Source organism: Aedes aegypti, chromosome 2 (assembly GCF_002204515.2).
Source record: "Aedes aegypti strain LVP_AGWG chromosome 2, AaegL5.0 Primary Assembly, whole genome shotgun sequence".
Taxonomy (NCBI): Eukaryota; Metazoa; Arthropoda; class Insecta; order Diptera; family Culicidae; genus Aedes; species Aedes aegypti.
This window is the reverse complement of record NC_035108.1, coordinates 111,903,349-111,916,217: the sequence shown is the minus strand read 5'-3', so window position 1 is coordinate 111,916,217 and position 12,869 is coordinate 111,903,349. Positions and strand designations below refer to the sequence as shown.

At 38.5% G+C, this 12,869-nt stretch overlaps 1 protein-coding gene across 6 annotated transcripts in view; it reads left to right on the top strand.

The window, feature by feature from the left end:
- Positions 1-524: 524 nt before the first annotated feature.
- Positions 525-12,869, top strand: part of LOC5564953 — a 92,829-nt gene continuing 80,484 nt past the window's right edge. For 2 of the 6 annotated variants that reach the window (XM_021841981.1, XM_021841977.1), the window contains exons 1-2: positions 525-1,281; positions 5,684-6,006. The gene's annotated coding sequence lies outside the window, so the exon portion shown is untranslated. Of the gene's footprint in view, positions 1,282-5,623; positions 6,007-12,869 lie in introns of those variants that run through there. The other 4 variants (XM_021841980.1, XM_021841978.1, XM_021841982.1 and 1 more) reach the window with 4 other exon arrangements.

The window sequence follows — 12,869 nt, the reverse complement described above, 5'->3', positions numbered from 1 at the left end:
TTCAGTTGAAAATCGTTGGTGCTGTTCTGTTGATAGTAACCCCTAAAATGATATTTTTTACCACAAAGCTTGTTTCAGTGCAGGACTTTCTTCAGAAGGAATCCTCTCAGAATCAAGTGATCTAGATAAATTTCAATAAGAAACCTGAAAAGATTCTGATGAAAATCCTGAGAGGATTCTAATGAGAATACTGAGATTTTGCTCATGATCTATTAATTGAATCAGTTTCCACTGACCTAGACGAAATGGTCCTTATAGGACGTCCTGCTACATCCCCATTCAACGTTGCTTTGGACCGATTGAAAACTTAACTCCGGGTCTCTTTCCAGTGCAGTGTGTTCTCTTTGTGCTACTTGAACCAGCCAGCAGCTACAGCAGAACCAAACCCATAACATAAGCGATCAACAGTCAGCAGAGCTCAACATCATCACTTCGGGTTCCTTGCATGCTTTGTCTCGTGAGAGGGAGAGACCGAGCGAATTAAAAATGCTGCAACGGCCAAGCTGCTTCGGAAGGAATGTCTGCCTAGCTTCAGCCAGGAAACCAGTTTTCAGTTCAGCGCGGTTCGTTGCTCGGAACGGAGTATCGACGGATTGCGTGTGAGTGAAGTGCGATCGTTGTGAATCATAATTTTCGGGCAGTTCGGTTTCGTAAACGCTGCTATACCTGGATACGGGAGATTCAAACTTTATGGCCCCCCCCCCCTGTGAATGGTCGATAGTGGTTTAACGATCGATTGATGGCGTTCTAGAATTACGTTTTAGTTCGGTCGTAAAGTGCAAGATTGGTTTTATTGGGCCTATGTAGCGTGAGATCGTCGCCGTTGCGCTGTATTTCGAAACTATCGTCGCCGTCGTCGTATTCTTTTTAGCATTTTCATTGCTTAATTATATAGTTGTACACGGTGAAGACGTGAGGTGCTGCTGTTCTCCCAGCATCTTTCGCGAGAACTTCCTGCCCTGGCCATTGGCCGTCTCTCAGGAATAGCAGCAACAGCAGCAAACGGAGGCGCAAAGCAGGATCCAGTCCAGATAGCTGCGATAGTTTATGACCTATCAACTCGAAGGTGGAATAGTGAACGACGACACATCGTGAAGTGAGTGAGAATATTTCAAAGAAGATTTTCTTGGTCGTCGTTGATGATCATCACTGTGCGACGGTTAGTCTAAAAGTTTCAGAAGATCTCCGTCGTCTGCGGTCGGGCTTCCTAGAAGAAAAAAAAATAGTCAATTAAGCCCCCATTCGTGAAGTGAAGCAGGAAAAGCAAACGACGTGCGAAAAGTATGCGTGCTTCGGAGGGTTATTAAATCACTTAATTAAGAGATAGAAGAGTCTCGTGCCAGGCTGGGCTCTAGGGATTGAATGCACCGGATCGTTCCAAAGAGGCCATTGAAGATCTCTCATCCGCGATCCGGATTGTCTCTATGCATAGTAGGGTGTCCCAAAATTGCATTTTGTCGGGAAAGTTGGGGGTACATCTTCCACATGATAGTTAAGGATGTTACATACATACTTTTTAGGGTAGAATTCCGAGAAACTACGTTTAGAGGTTGCCTCGTTGAAATTTATTGAAAAAGTTGTGACAGCAAAACAAATATTTCTTAAACAAATATAAACTATTATATTTTTTTATGGAATGATGGGGAATTTTGTAAGGACATGTCGAACACACCGTACTTCCAATTTTATGCGTTTCAAAATCATCTAAGATTTACTGAGGGCAGAAATATTATTTCTTATGTCCAAATGTCATGCAATATCTAGTAGTATAGCAAGGGTTTTTGGGCCCGGTGCCGCGTCATATTCGGGAACCCTTCAAAATAGAGGTGTGTGCCATTTAACTAGTCAATTAGTCGAAATAATAATACACTTTCTATCAACATTAATATTTGGAATTGAAAATATTGTACCTTGTATTCATCAATTGTTGAAGTAGCTTATAACTTTTTATTAAGTAATCCAATTGTCAATGAGGGGTAATATGCCGACGACCACTTTAGGGTTGCTAGCGGTTAATTATCTAAGAAAAGGAACTTTAGAGACCTTTTTCTTAATAGATGAGACCAAAAAGAGATTGAACAGGAAACTCGTTTTAATAAGGATTCCTCAAGTATTCCGATCAGATAACTCTCAAAGCGTTTTCCTGTTTCTGTGGGATTCAATGATTTCCTTAGAAATTTCACCAGAATGTAATAGGTATTTTCTTAAAGTTCTCTTCAGCTTTTAATTCGAAGATTAATCAGAAGTACATTGAGTAATTCCTTCTTAGACTTCCCGAAAAATTCCTTAAGGATTTTCATTCAAGATACCGTCGATGGGGGTGACAATGGGTCTAGGGGGTGAGATTGGGTCAAAACGGAAAAATATGTTTTGTGAAATATTTCAGCTAATAACGCTGATATTACTAAAATTAATAATTCATATGTTAGGGAACATATCATTACACATAATTCATAACAATATACATTTTTAGAAATAGTAGTTTTTGTGTACTACATCCATAAACTTGCATGTTGAAACTAGATAAAATTTACAACATAAAATTTCTCCTGTCCAAAGTATCACGCATGTACTCTAGCCTCTATCGTTGTATTAGTAGAATGTTGAAAGTCTTTTCATTACAATCACAGGTATTTTCCGGACTCTGTTTGATTTTCCCACAAAAAAAATCATTTTTTTCGGTACGATGTCTTAAACATTGAAAATGGGGGTGAGATTGGGTCAAGCAAGAACGATAGTAAATGAAATTCCAAGTCCACTTTTTGATATTTTACGGTGCCGGGTGTTCTCTTTTTTCATTAAGATGTGTTTATTCTTTCTAAATACAGCATCTCTGAAACATCAAACAAGTCTACTTGAGTTTTCTGTGCATTGAATAACAATACAACGCATTTTGACAACTTCTCAAACCAGCAACTGTGTTTCGTGCGCAGCAACATCGTAAATTTTCATCAAAAGGGTGTTTTTTTTCTAAATTTGATAATTTATCAGTGTTTTCATATTATAGAAACATCTCACGGAAGTACAAATGAGTTGGATCGCTGAAATACTGGGATTATGACGTCAACTTCTGCCTGAAATTTATTGATCGTGGAATGTCGCACCGAAATTTAACTATTTGCGAAGGTTTAAAATAATCACTGTTTCAGAACACCTTTGGGGAAACTGAATGGGCTTTATAGCAATGGGGATGAGACTTTGAAGACAATTTGAGGGAAAAACCAAGAAAATTTATGTAAACTTGACGATAAATGTTGGGTTTACATATTTTGCTCATAGCTCCTCAATTTTCAGTATAATCTTTCTTTTAAGTGGGTTTATCATACTTGTGAAACATCTTAGACATCTTTTTGTCTTGTTTGCATCGTTTTTTGTCAATATTTTTCAGTTGTGAATGGTTTTGCAATCATATTCTCAAAAACAAGTTATTTCAATTACAGTGACCCAATGTCACCCCCTCTATGGGGTGAGATTGGGTCATTTTTCATTCACTTGTGGTGCCGCTGTGAATAAATAATTGTCTTTAATTTTTTGAACAGTTGTTAATATACCATCAAAGTACATACACACCAAATTTGAAGTTTATTGGAGTTAAATTGCGATAGTTATTCAAAAAATAAATCGCACATATCCCTTTTTGACCCATTGTCACCCCCAACGACGGTACCTTGAAAAGTTATACTGCCCATAACTGCATATTTGTAACATTCGACAAAAGTAGGCATTGAGTGAATGGAATACCAAATGTACATTTTATACCAGTATGGGAGAAAACTAACATTTCTAAAAATTACCGGGAACTCAAAAGTGTTTATTTGAGGCTGACATTCTGTGCAACTCATATCGCATACTAGGTGAACAGTCAGAAAATAATTCTGATAGAAATTTCATTGCTACAGTCGACTCTCCACATCTCGATGTTCTACATCTCGATATCTCTCCCTATGTCGATGATTTTTTCGGTCCCTTCATTATGCATACAATTTCACTCTCCATATCTCGATATCCTCCTTATCTCGATATCTCCCTATCTCGATGTGATCATTCCCAATTTTCTCTCCGTATGTCGATATGCCCATTATCGAAGGTTACTAGACTATATTTTAGGGATTCAAAACAATTTGCGAAGACGAAATGACGTATGTTTGTTTTTAATCTTCCTGGTAACGAAGTGATTGTCAATCTAGTATTCATTGAAAGTTTGTTCTATGTCTCGATCTCTCCCTATCTCGATGGTCTTTTCGATATCGAGATGTGGAGAGTCAACTGTATTACAATACGAGGCTCATTTGAAATCTCCAATAATTACTTGGTATTTTTTTCGAATTTTCTAGAACAATCTCACAGATTTCAGTAAGTTGATCGAAAGTATTTATCAGTTGATGCCTCTCCATGGTTTTAACTCCAATCTGTCGAATGTGACTGTTATGCAGTTATGGGCAGTATACCTGAACTTTTTCCAATAATACCCTCACAAAAAAAAACAGTCCATGTCACAAGATTTCTTTGAGAACTAGTCTAAGAAGAAGCAAACTATTTTTTTTAGAAATTATTAGAAGAAAATCCTGAAAAAATCCTGTAGATATTTCTAAACGAAATCCTAAAGATATATTACTGATGAAATACATGATAAATTTTTACTAGAGAGTAGTCTTTCAAAGATCTCCGGATCTTTTCTTGACTCTTGAGAGAAGCTTACAACGTAATTATTGGAAAATTAACAAAACTAAAATTTTCTAGTGGAAACCTTTGGAAAATCTCGAGAGGCACTCACGAAGGAACTACAGGAATAATTGCTGTAGCATTTTGAGGCTTTGAACACGAAATAAATTTCTAAAATGAAGAATCCAAGATGAATTTATTAAAAAAACAGAGGAAATTGTACAAACAAATTGTAATTTTCGGAGGTATTCTACAAAAAAGGTATTCTATTAAAAAAAGATTAAATGGGGAGATTCTCAAGATAGTACCTATATTATTAAGGGCAAATTACTTTGAAGAAGAATCCCTGCCTAAGGTAATGAGTGGTTAGAATCCGCGGCTACCATGCAAAGCCATGCTGAAGGTGTCTGGGTTCGATTCCCGGTCGGTCCAGGATCTTTTCGTAATGGAAATTTCCTTGACTTCCCAGGGCATAGAGTATTATCGTACTTGCCACACGATATACGAATGCAAAAATGGCCACTTTGGCAAAGAAAGCTCTCAGTTAATAACTGTGGAAGTACTCATAAGAACACTAAGCTGAGAAGCAGGCTCTGTCCCAGTTGGGACGTTACGCCAAGATGATGATGAGTATGGTGTTAATGCTGTAAATCAGTATGTAATATTTTCGTAAAAAAAGCATACATTGAACTATTTTCTCACATAGTTTGGAACTCTAGGGGTCTATAAAACATAGAAAAAAAAATGGGTGTCATGAAGTTTTGTAGAATTAGAAATATACTTTTTAGATAGGTTTTTGTCAGTAAAATCGCACTTTTCTCATAAATCTCAACGGGGTAAGCTCTAAACGACATTTCTCAGAGTTCCGTCCATACAAACACTGTTTGTAACATCCTCAACTAACCTTTTGGAGGTTGAGCCCCTAAATTTTCCGGCAGAGTATAATTTTGTGACACCCTAATACACGGTCAGTGCGCTTGGTTGGGCTGTGGTGTAAAATAAACCAGTTTTGGTAATCAAGAGAAAAGCAGCATCCAGCAGTCACCACCCGGTTGCGCACCCAAAGTGAGCGGAATGTCGCACAGCGAAGGAGAAGAAATTTATCACTAAAAGTTCGAAAAAGGAAATTGAATACCTCGTCCCAATAAGTGAACGACGGGAATTTTGTGATTTTTTTTTCCTTACCTGATCCAGCACAAAGGCTTCCTACAATGTAGTGAGGCGGATGGTGTCCAGCAGTTCAATACAGAGAAAGGATCGAGCAGTTACACAGCTGAAGCGATCCCACAAGTGGGACTCTACGGACGACGATCGAATCCGGCCGGCCAACCAACAGGACAAAACGTAAGTGAAAGAAAGGTCCAAACGGTTCAATCGAGGCACAGTGCTTCATGAGGTCTAAATTCGTCATCGGTATTTGTTTTGCGCCAGAAAAGTTGGCTCTTGTCGCCTTCAAACCAGTTTTTTAATTAAATGATTGCAAATGTATTGTTCAATACTGTAGCACTGTATGATTTAAACTTCGTATTATTTATATTTTCATTTTTGTTTATCGTAATTTACGTATGTTCAATGCAAGTTCTGTTGATTGACAAGAACATTCAATTGTGTAACATATGTTTGGTTCTTTTAAAAGTAAACTATATTTATATTATGATACATACATATTACATAAAATTAAAGATGTATTTATTCCTTTACGTGCTCGACAAAAGAATCTAAAACACTAAGCAGAGTATCAGGCCCACAAGGGGGAAATCTGCAAACAGACGCCTGAGGAGTTAACTCAGGGAGTGTGGGGATGCCGCACCATCGACGACCCACTAAAACCAGTCCATGTACTGTTTTGGGGCAATTCTCGCTGAATTGCTCTAGTAGTGTATAGAGAGCACAGACATTACCATTGGCTTCAATAAGGGAGGGCAGGAAGGAGCCTGGTCCGCCTGAAACTTCAGCTTGCCTCCCTCGACAAAATTTGAAAATAAATGACAATATAGTTATTCGCATAATGGTCCCATTTATATAGGAAATCCCATAGAATATGGGACTGTTCTGCGAGTATGGGCAGTATAACTCACGTTTAGTATGTATCATATATGATACTGAACGTGGTTAATGCACGTTGAATATAAATTTTCTACATTCCTGGATGAGCATTGTTTGACAGGCAATAGCAATATGTAGTTTTATAATGTTTCATACTGCCAAATTGTCTTTTTGTTCTCTATGTTCTCGGCGTTGAAATTCATCGAAGCACGTTTTAGAATTGGCTGAATCGGTTTGATCCATAAGTAATCATATTGTTACTTAGAAAACAAAGTCTCTAGCTATTAAACCTCAAGCTCAGATATTTTGTAATCAATAATCTATAACTTTTTGCCCAAATCTTCCTCTTCCTCTTCTTCTTCTTCTTCTTCTTCTTGCCGTTAACGTCCCCACTGGGACAGAGCCTGCTTCTCAGCTTAGTGTTCAATGAGCACTTCCACAGTTATCAACTGAGAGCTTTCTTTGCCTTAGTTGCCATTTTCGCATTCGTATATCGTGTGGCAGGTACGATGGTACTCTATGCCCGGGAAAGTCAAGGAAATTTCCATTACGAAAAAATTCTGGACTGAACCCAGACACCTTCAGTATGGCTTTGCTTTGTAGTCGTGGACTGTAACCACTCGGCTAAGGAAGGCCCCATTTAATTAATAATGCTCTGCCTCATAAATTGAACTGTCACCCTAGTTCACTGTCAATACGGTTTGTTATCCAGTATATTTTATGAATGCAACAATTTAGGTTGATGAGCGTTTGTAAAATGTATTCAAAAAAAAAAACATATGATTTTGTTTTCAAATTTTCCTCATTAAGTTTATCCTCAAATTACTTACTTACTTTTGCTGGTTCTGCGTCCTTCAAGACATGACCTGCGCCACAATGTTACGCCAACTAACTCGGTCCATGGCTGCTAACCTCCAATTCCTCGATCGCCCCACACTTCCAAGATCCTGCGCCACTTGGTCAAACCACCTAGCTCGTTGCGCTCCCCTTCGTCTTGTACCGGCCGGATTTGAGTTGAACACCATTTTTGCGGGATTGTTGTCCGGCATTCTCACAACGTGTCCCGCCCATCGTACCCTTCCAGCTTTGGCGACTTTCGTGATACTGGGTTCACCGTAGAGTTGCGCAAGCTCGTGGTTCATTCTTCTCCTCCATACGCCGTTCTCACATACTCCGCCGAAGATCGTCCTAAGCACACGTCGTTCAAAAACTCCTAGCGCTTGCAGGTCCTTTTCGAGCATTGTCCACGTCTCATGCCCGTAGAGGACTACCGGTCTTATTAGCGTATTGTACATGGTACACTTAGTACGGAAGTGATTTTTTTTTATTAGAGACACTTTACACCGTTTGGTGCATTCTCTGCTGCAGTTGTTATCCGACGTTATCAATGATCCGAGGTAGACGAATTCGTCCACCACCTCGAACTCATCCCCGTCGATCGTCACGCGTCTGCCTATGCGAGCTCTATCGCGCTCGGTTCTTCCAGCCAGCAGATATTTCGTCTTCGACGTATTTACCTTCAATCCAACCCGATCTGCTTCACGTTTCAGCTTGGTATACTGTTCAGCAACCACCTGGAACGTTCTTTCGACAATGTCCACGTCGTCAGCGAAACAAATGAACTGGCTGGATTTATTGAAGATCGTGCCCCGCATGTTGAAGCCCGCCCGTTTCATATCACCTTCTAGCGCAATATTGAACAGGAGGCAGGAAAGACCATCGCCTTGTCGAAGTCCTTTGCGTGTTTCAAACGAGTCCGATAAAGCACCCGATATCTTCACACAGCACTGTACACTATCCATCGTAGCTTTGATCAGTCTAGTCAGTTTCCCGGGAAAACCGTTCTCGTCCATAATCTTCCATAGCACTTCGCGGTCGATGGTATTATAGGCCGCTTTGAAATCGATGAATAGGTGGTGCGTAGGGACTTGATATTCGCGACACTTTTGGAGGATCTGCCGCAACATAAAGATTTGGTCTGTCGTCGATCGCCCGTCCACAAATCCGGCTTGATAACTTCCAACAAATTTGCTTTCCAGTGGCGATAGACGGCGTAAGATGATCTGGAAAAGCACTTTATAGGCTGCATTAAGAATGGTGATCGCTCGATAGTTCTCACATTCTAACTTGTCACCCTTTTTGTATATTGGGTATATTATTCCCTCCTTCCACTCCTCCGGTAGCTGTTCTGTATCCCAGATCCTGGCTATCAATCGGTGCAGACAAGTGGCCAACCTGTCCGGGCCCATTTTAATAAGTTCCGCTCCAATACCATCCTTTCCAGCTGCTTTGTTGTTCTTGAGGTGTTTGATAGCATCCTTAACTTCACCTATTGTGGGAGTTGGCACGTCTCCCTCATCCGCCGTACTGATGAAGCCATTCCTCCTGCTGTCTTGATCTTCCTCCTCTGCGCCGTTTAGGTGTTCATCGTAGTGCTGCTTCCACCTTTCAATCACCTCACGTTTGTCCGTCAAGATACCTCCATCCTTATCCCGGCACATTTCGGCTCGCGGCACAAAGCCTTTGCGGGATGCATTTAGTTTCTTGTAGTACTTACGTGTTTCTTGAGAACGATACAACTGCTCCATCTCTTCGCACTCCAACTCTTCCAGGTGGCGCTTTTTATCCCGGAATAGATGGGTTTGCTGTCTTCGCTTATGTTTGTGTTTTTTTTTTTTTTTAATTTCTTTATTAGTATCATTCCAAACATTACATTCATTTCTTATATCTAGGTGTTCTGTGTTATTAGACAACACTATCATCCTAATTTGGTAAAACAAATTTAAGATTTAATTAACATTTTGTTAACAACATATTACATTTCATTTGCCGTAGCAGTTCAGTTTTATTTTTTTTACAGGTGAGTTGATTTCACCTGCTTATAAGAGAAAAAAAAAAGTTTTTAATATACTTAACCTAACTTAACCTAAACATATAACGCATTAATCGTGGCAATAGAAGATTGTAACGATTTTTGCCTGAAATTATTGATTATTTTATTTGACATTTGTTCCAAAGCTTCAACATTGGATATTCTATGTAACTCATTGGTACTATACCAGGGAGGAAGCCTCAGAATCATTTTTAAAATTTTATTTTGAATTCTCTGCAGAGCTTTCTTCCTGGTATTACAACAGCTAGTCCATATTGGTACAGCATACAACATGGCTGGCCTGAAAATTTGTTTGAATATCAACAGCTTGTTCTTAAGACAAAGTTTTGATTTTCTATTAATAAGGGGATAGAGACATTTTACATATTTATTACATTTGGCTTGAATGCCCTCAATGTGATTTTTGAAAGTTAAATTCTTATCTAGCGTGAGCCCTAGATACTTAACTTCATCTGACCAATTTATTGGAACCCCTCTCATCGTGACAACATGTCTACTTGAGGGTTTCAAATAAAGAGCTTTTGGTTTATGTGGGAATATTATTAGTTGAGTTTTGGAAGCATTAGGAGAAATCTTCCATTTTTGCAAGTATGAAGAAAAAATATCCAAACTTTTTTGCAATCGACTACAGATGACACGCAGGCTTCGACCTTTGGCGGAGAGGCCTGTGTCATCCGCAAACAAAGATTTTTGACATCCCTGAGGTAGCTCAGGTAAGTCAGATGTGAAAATATTGTATAATATTGGTCCCAAAATGCTGCCTTGAGGAACACCAGCTCTTACAGGAAGTCTTTCAGATCTGGAGTTCTGATAATTAACCTGAAGTGTACGATTTGACAGATAACTTTGAATTATTCTAACAATGTATGTTGGAAAATTAAAGTTTTTTAATTTTACAATCAAACCTTCATGCCAAACACTGTCGAATGCTTTTTCTATGTCTAGAAGAGCAAGACCAGTAGAATAGCCTTCAGATTTGTTGGAACGGATCAAATTTGTTACACGTAAAAGTTGATGAGTGGTCGAATGTCCATGGCGGAATCCGAACTGTTCATTGGCAAAAATTGAATTTTCGTTGATGTGGGCCATCATTCTGTTCAAAATAACCTTTTCAAAAAGTTTACTGATGGAGGAAAGCAAACTGATTGGACGATAGCTAGAAGCTTCTGCAGGATTTTTGTCTGGTTTTAAAATTGGAACAACCTTAGCATTTTTCCACTTGTCAGGAAAATATGCTAATTGAAAACATTTGTTAAATATATCAACTAAAAATGATAAGCTACTTTCTGGAAGTTTCTTGATGAGGATGTAGAAAATTCCATCATCGCCAGGAGCTTTCATGTTTTTGAATTTTTTAATAATAGTTCTCACTTCTTCCAAATCAGTCTCCCAGGCATTTTCGAAAACGTTCTCTTGATTGAGAATATTTTCGAACTCCTGAGTAACTTCATTTTCAATTGGACTAGTAAGTCCTAAATTAAAATTGTGCGCACTTTCAAACTGCATAGCAAGTTTTTGAGCTTTTTCGCAATTAGTTAGTAATAATTTGTTTTCCTCTTTCCATGCCGGTATTGGCTTCTGAGGTTTTTTCAAGATTTTAGATAATTTCCAAAAGGGCTTAGAGCCAGGGTCCAATTGAGAAATTTTACTTTCAAAATTTTTGTTTCTTAATTGAGCAAAACGTTTCTTGAATTCTTTCTGCAAATCCTGCCATATAATTTTCATAGCAGGATCGCGAGTGCGTTGAAATTGCCTTCTCCTCACGTTTTTAAGACGGATCAAGAGTTTAAGATCATCGTCTATAATCACGGATTCAAATTTTACTTCACATTTTGGAATTGCAATGCTCCGGGCTTCAACAATGGAATTTGTTAAAGTTTCAAGAGCATTGTCAATATCAAGTTTAGTTTCTAAAGAAATGTTAACATCAAGATTAGAGTCAACATACGTTTTATATATATTCCAGTCGGCTCGTAAATAATTGAAAGTGGAGCTGATAGGATTGAGAATCGCTTCTTGGGATATTTGAAATGTAACAGGGACATGATCAGAATCAAAATCAGCATGAGTAATCAGTTGGCTACAAAGATGACTAGAGTCGGTTAAGACCAAATCAATCGTAGATGGATTTCTAGAAGAGGAAAAACATGTGGGGCTATCAGGGTATTGAATTGAGAAATATCCTGAAGAGCACTCATCAAATAAAATTCTGCCGTTGGAATTACTTTGAGAATTATTCCATGACCGATGTTTGGCATTAAAGTCACCAATGACAAAAAATTTTGACTTATTGCGAGTCAATTTTCGTAAGTCAGTTTGAAGCAAATTAACTTGCTGTCCAGAGCATTGAAAAGGCAAATAGGCAGCTATGAAAGTATATTTACCAAACTGTGTTTCAACAGAAACACCTAAAGTTTCAAAAACTTTAGTTTCAAATGATGAAAACAGTTGATGTTTTATACGCCTATGAATGATGATTGCAACTCCCCCACATGCCCCATCAAGTCGATCGTTACGATAAACAAAAAAGTTAGGATCTCTTTTGAGTTTAGATCCAGGTTTTAAATACGTTTCGGTAATAACTGCTATATGCACGTTATTAACCGTAAGAAAATTAAACAGCTCGTCCTCTTTACCATTCAGAGAACGAGCATTCCAATTTAAAATATTTAAATTATTATTTGGATCCATTAGAAAAACGTAATCCAATAACAATTTGATTTGTAAATTTTACACCTACTTGGACTGCTTCAGTCATAGTGGTGGCTTTGAACATTGCATCAATCATTAGATTCAATTGTTCAGTTAGAAAATTAAAATCAGAGGCAGACATATCATCTGATGATTTCCCATTGGAATTTTCGGTAGACGAAGAAGCGGAGTTACCTGTGGCGGTAGGGTTTTTTCCATTTGATTTGAAACAAGTAGAATGGGTACCCATTGATCGAACAGGGGAGGAGTTCGAATTTCCTGCTACGATATCGGCAAAGGATTTACCGTGGGTAGATACATTCGAAATTGAAAGATTCAAACGGCTACCCAACGGATTAAAATTTGTTTGTGAATGAGCATGATTATGATCTTCCTGATGGGTATGATTCATGATCAAGCGATCGTTAACTGAAATATGAGCATTGTTCGATACTCTACCAGGCAAATTCCGGAAACGACCGTTATCGTAACGGATATTATCTTTCATCTGCCTGGCACGAGCCTCAATGACCCTTTTGCGTGAAGGACAATTCCAAAAATTGGACTTATGGTTAGC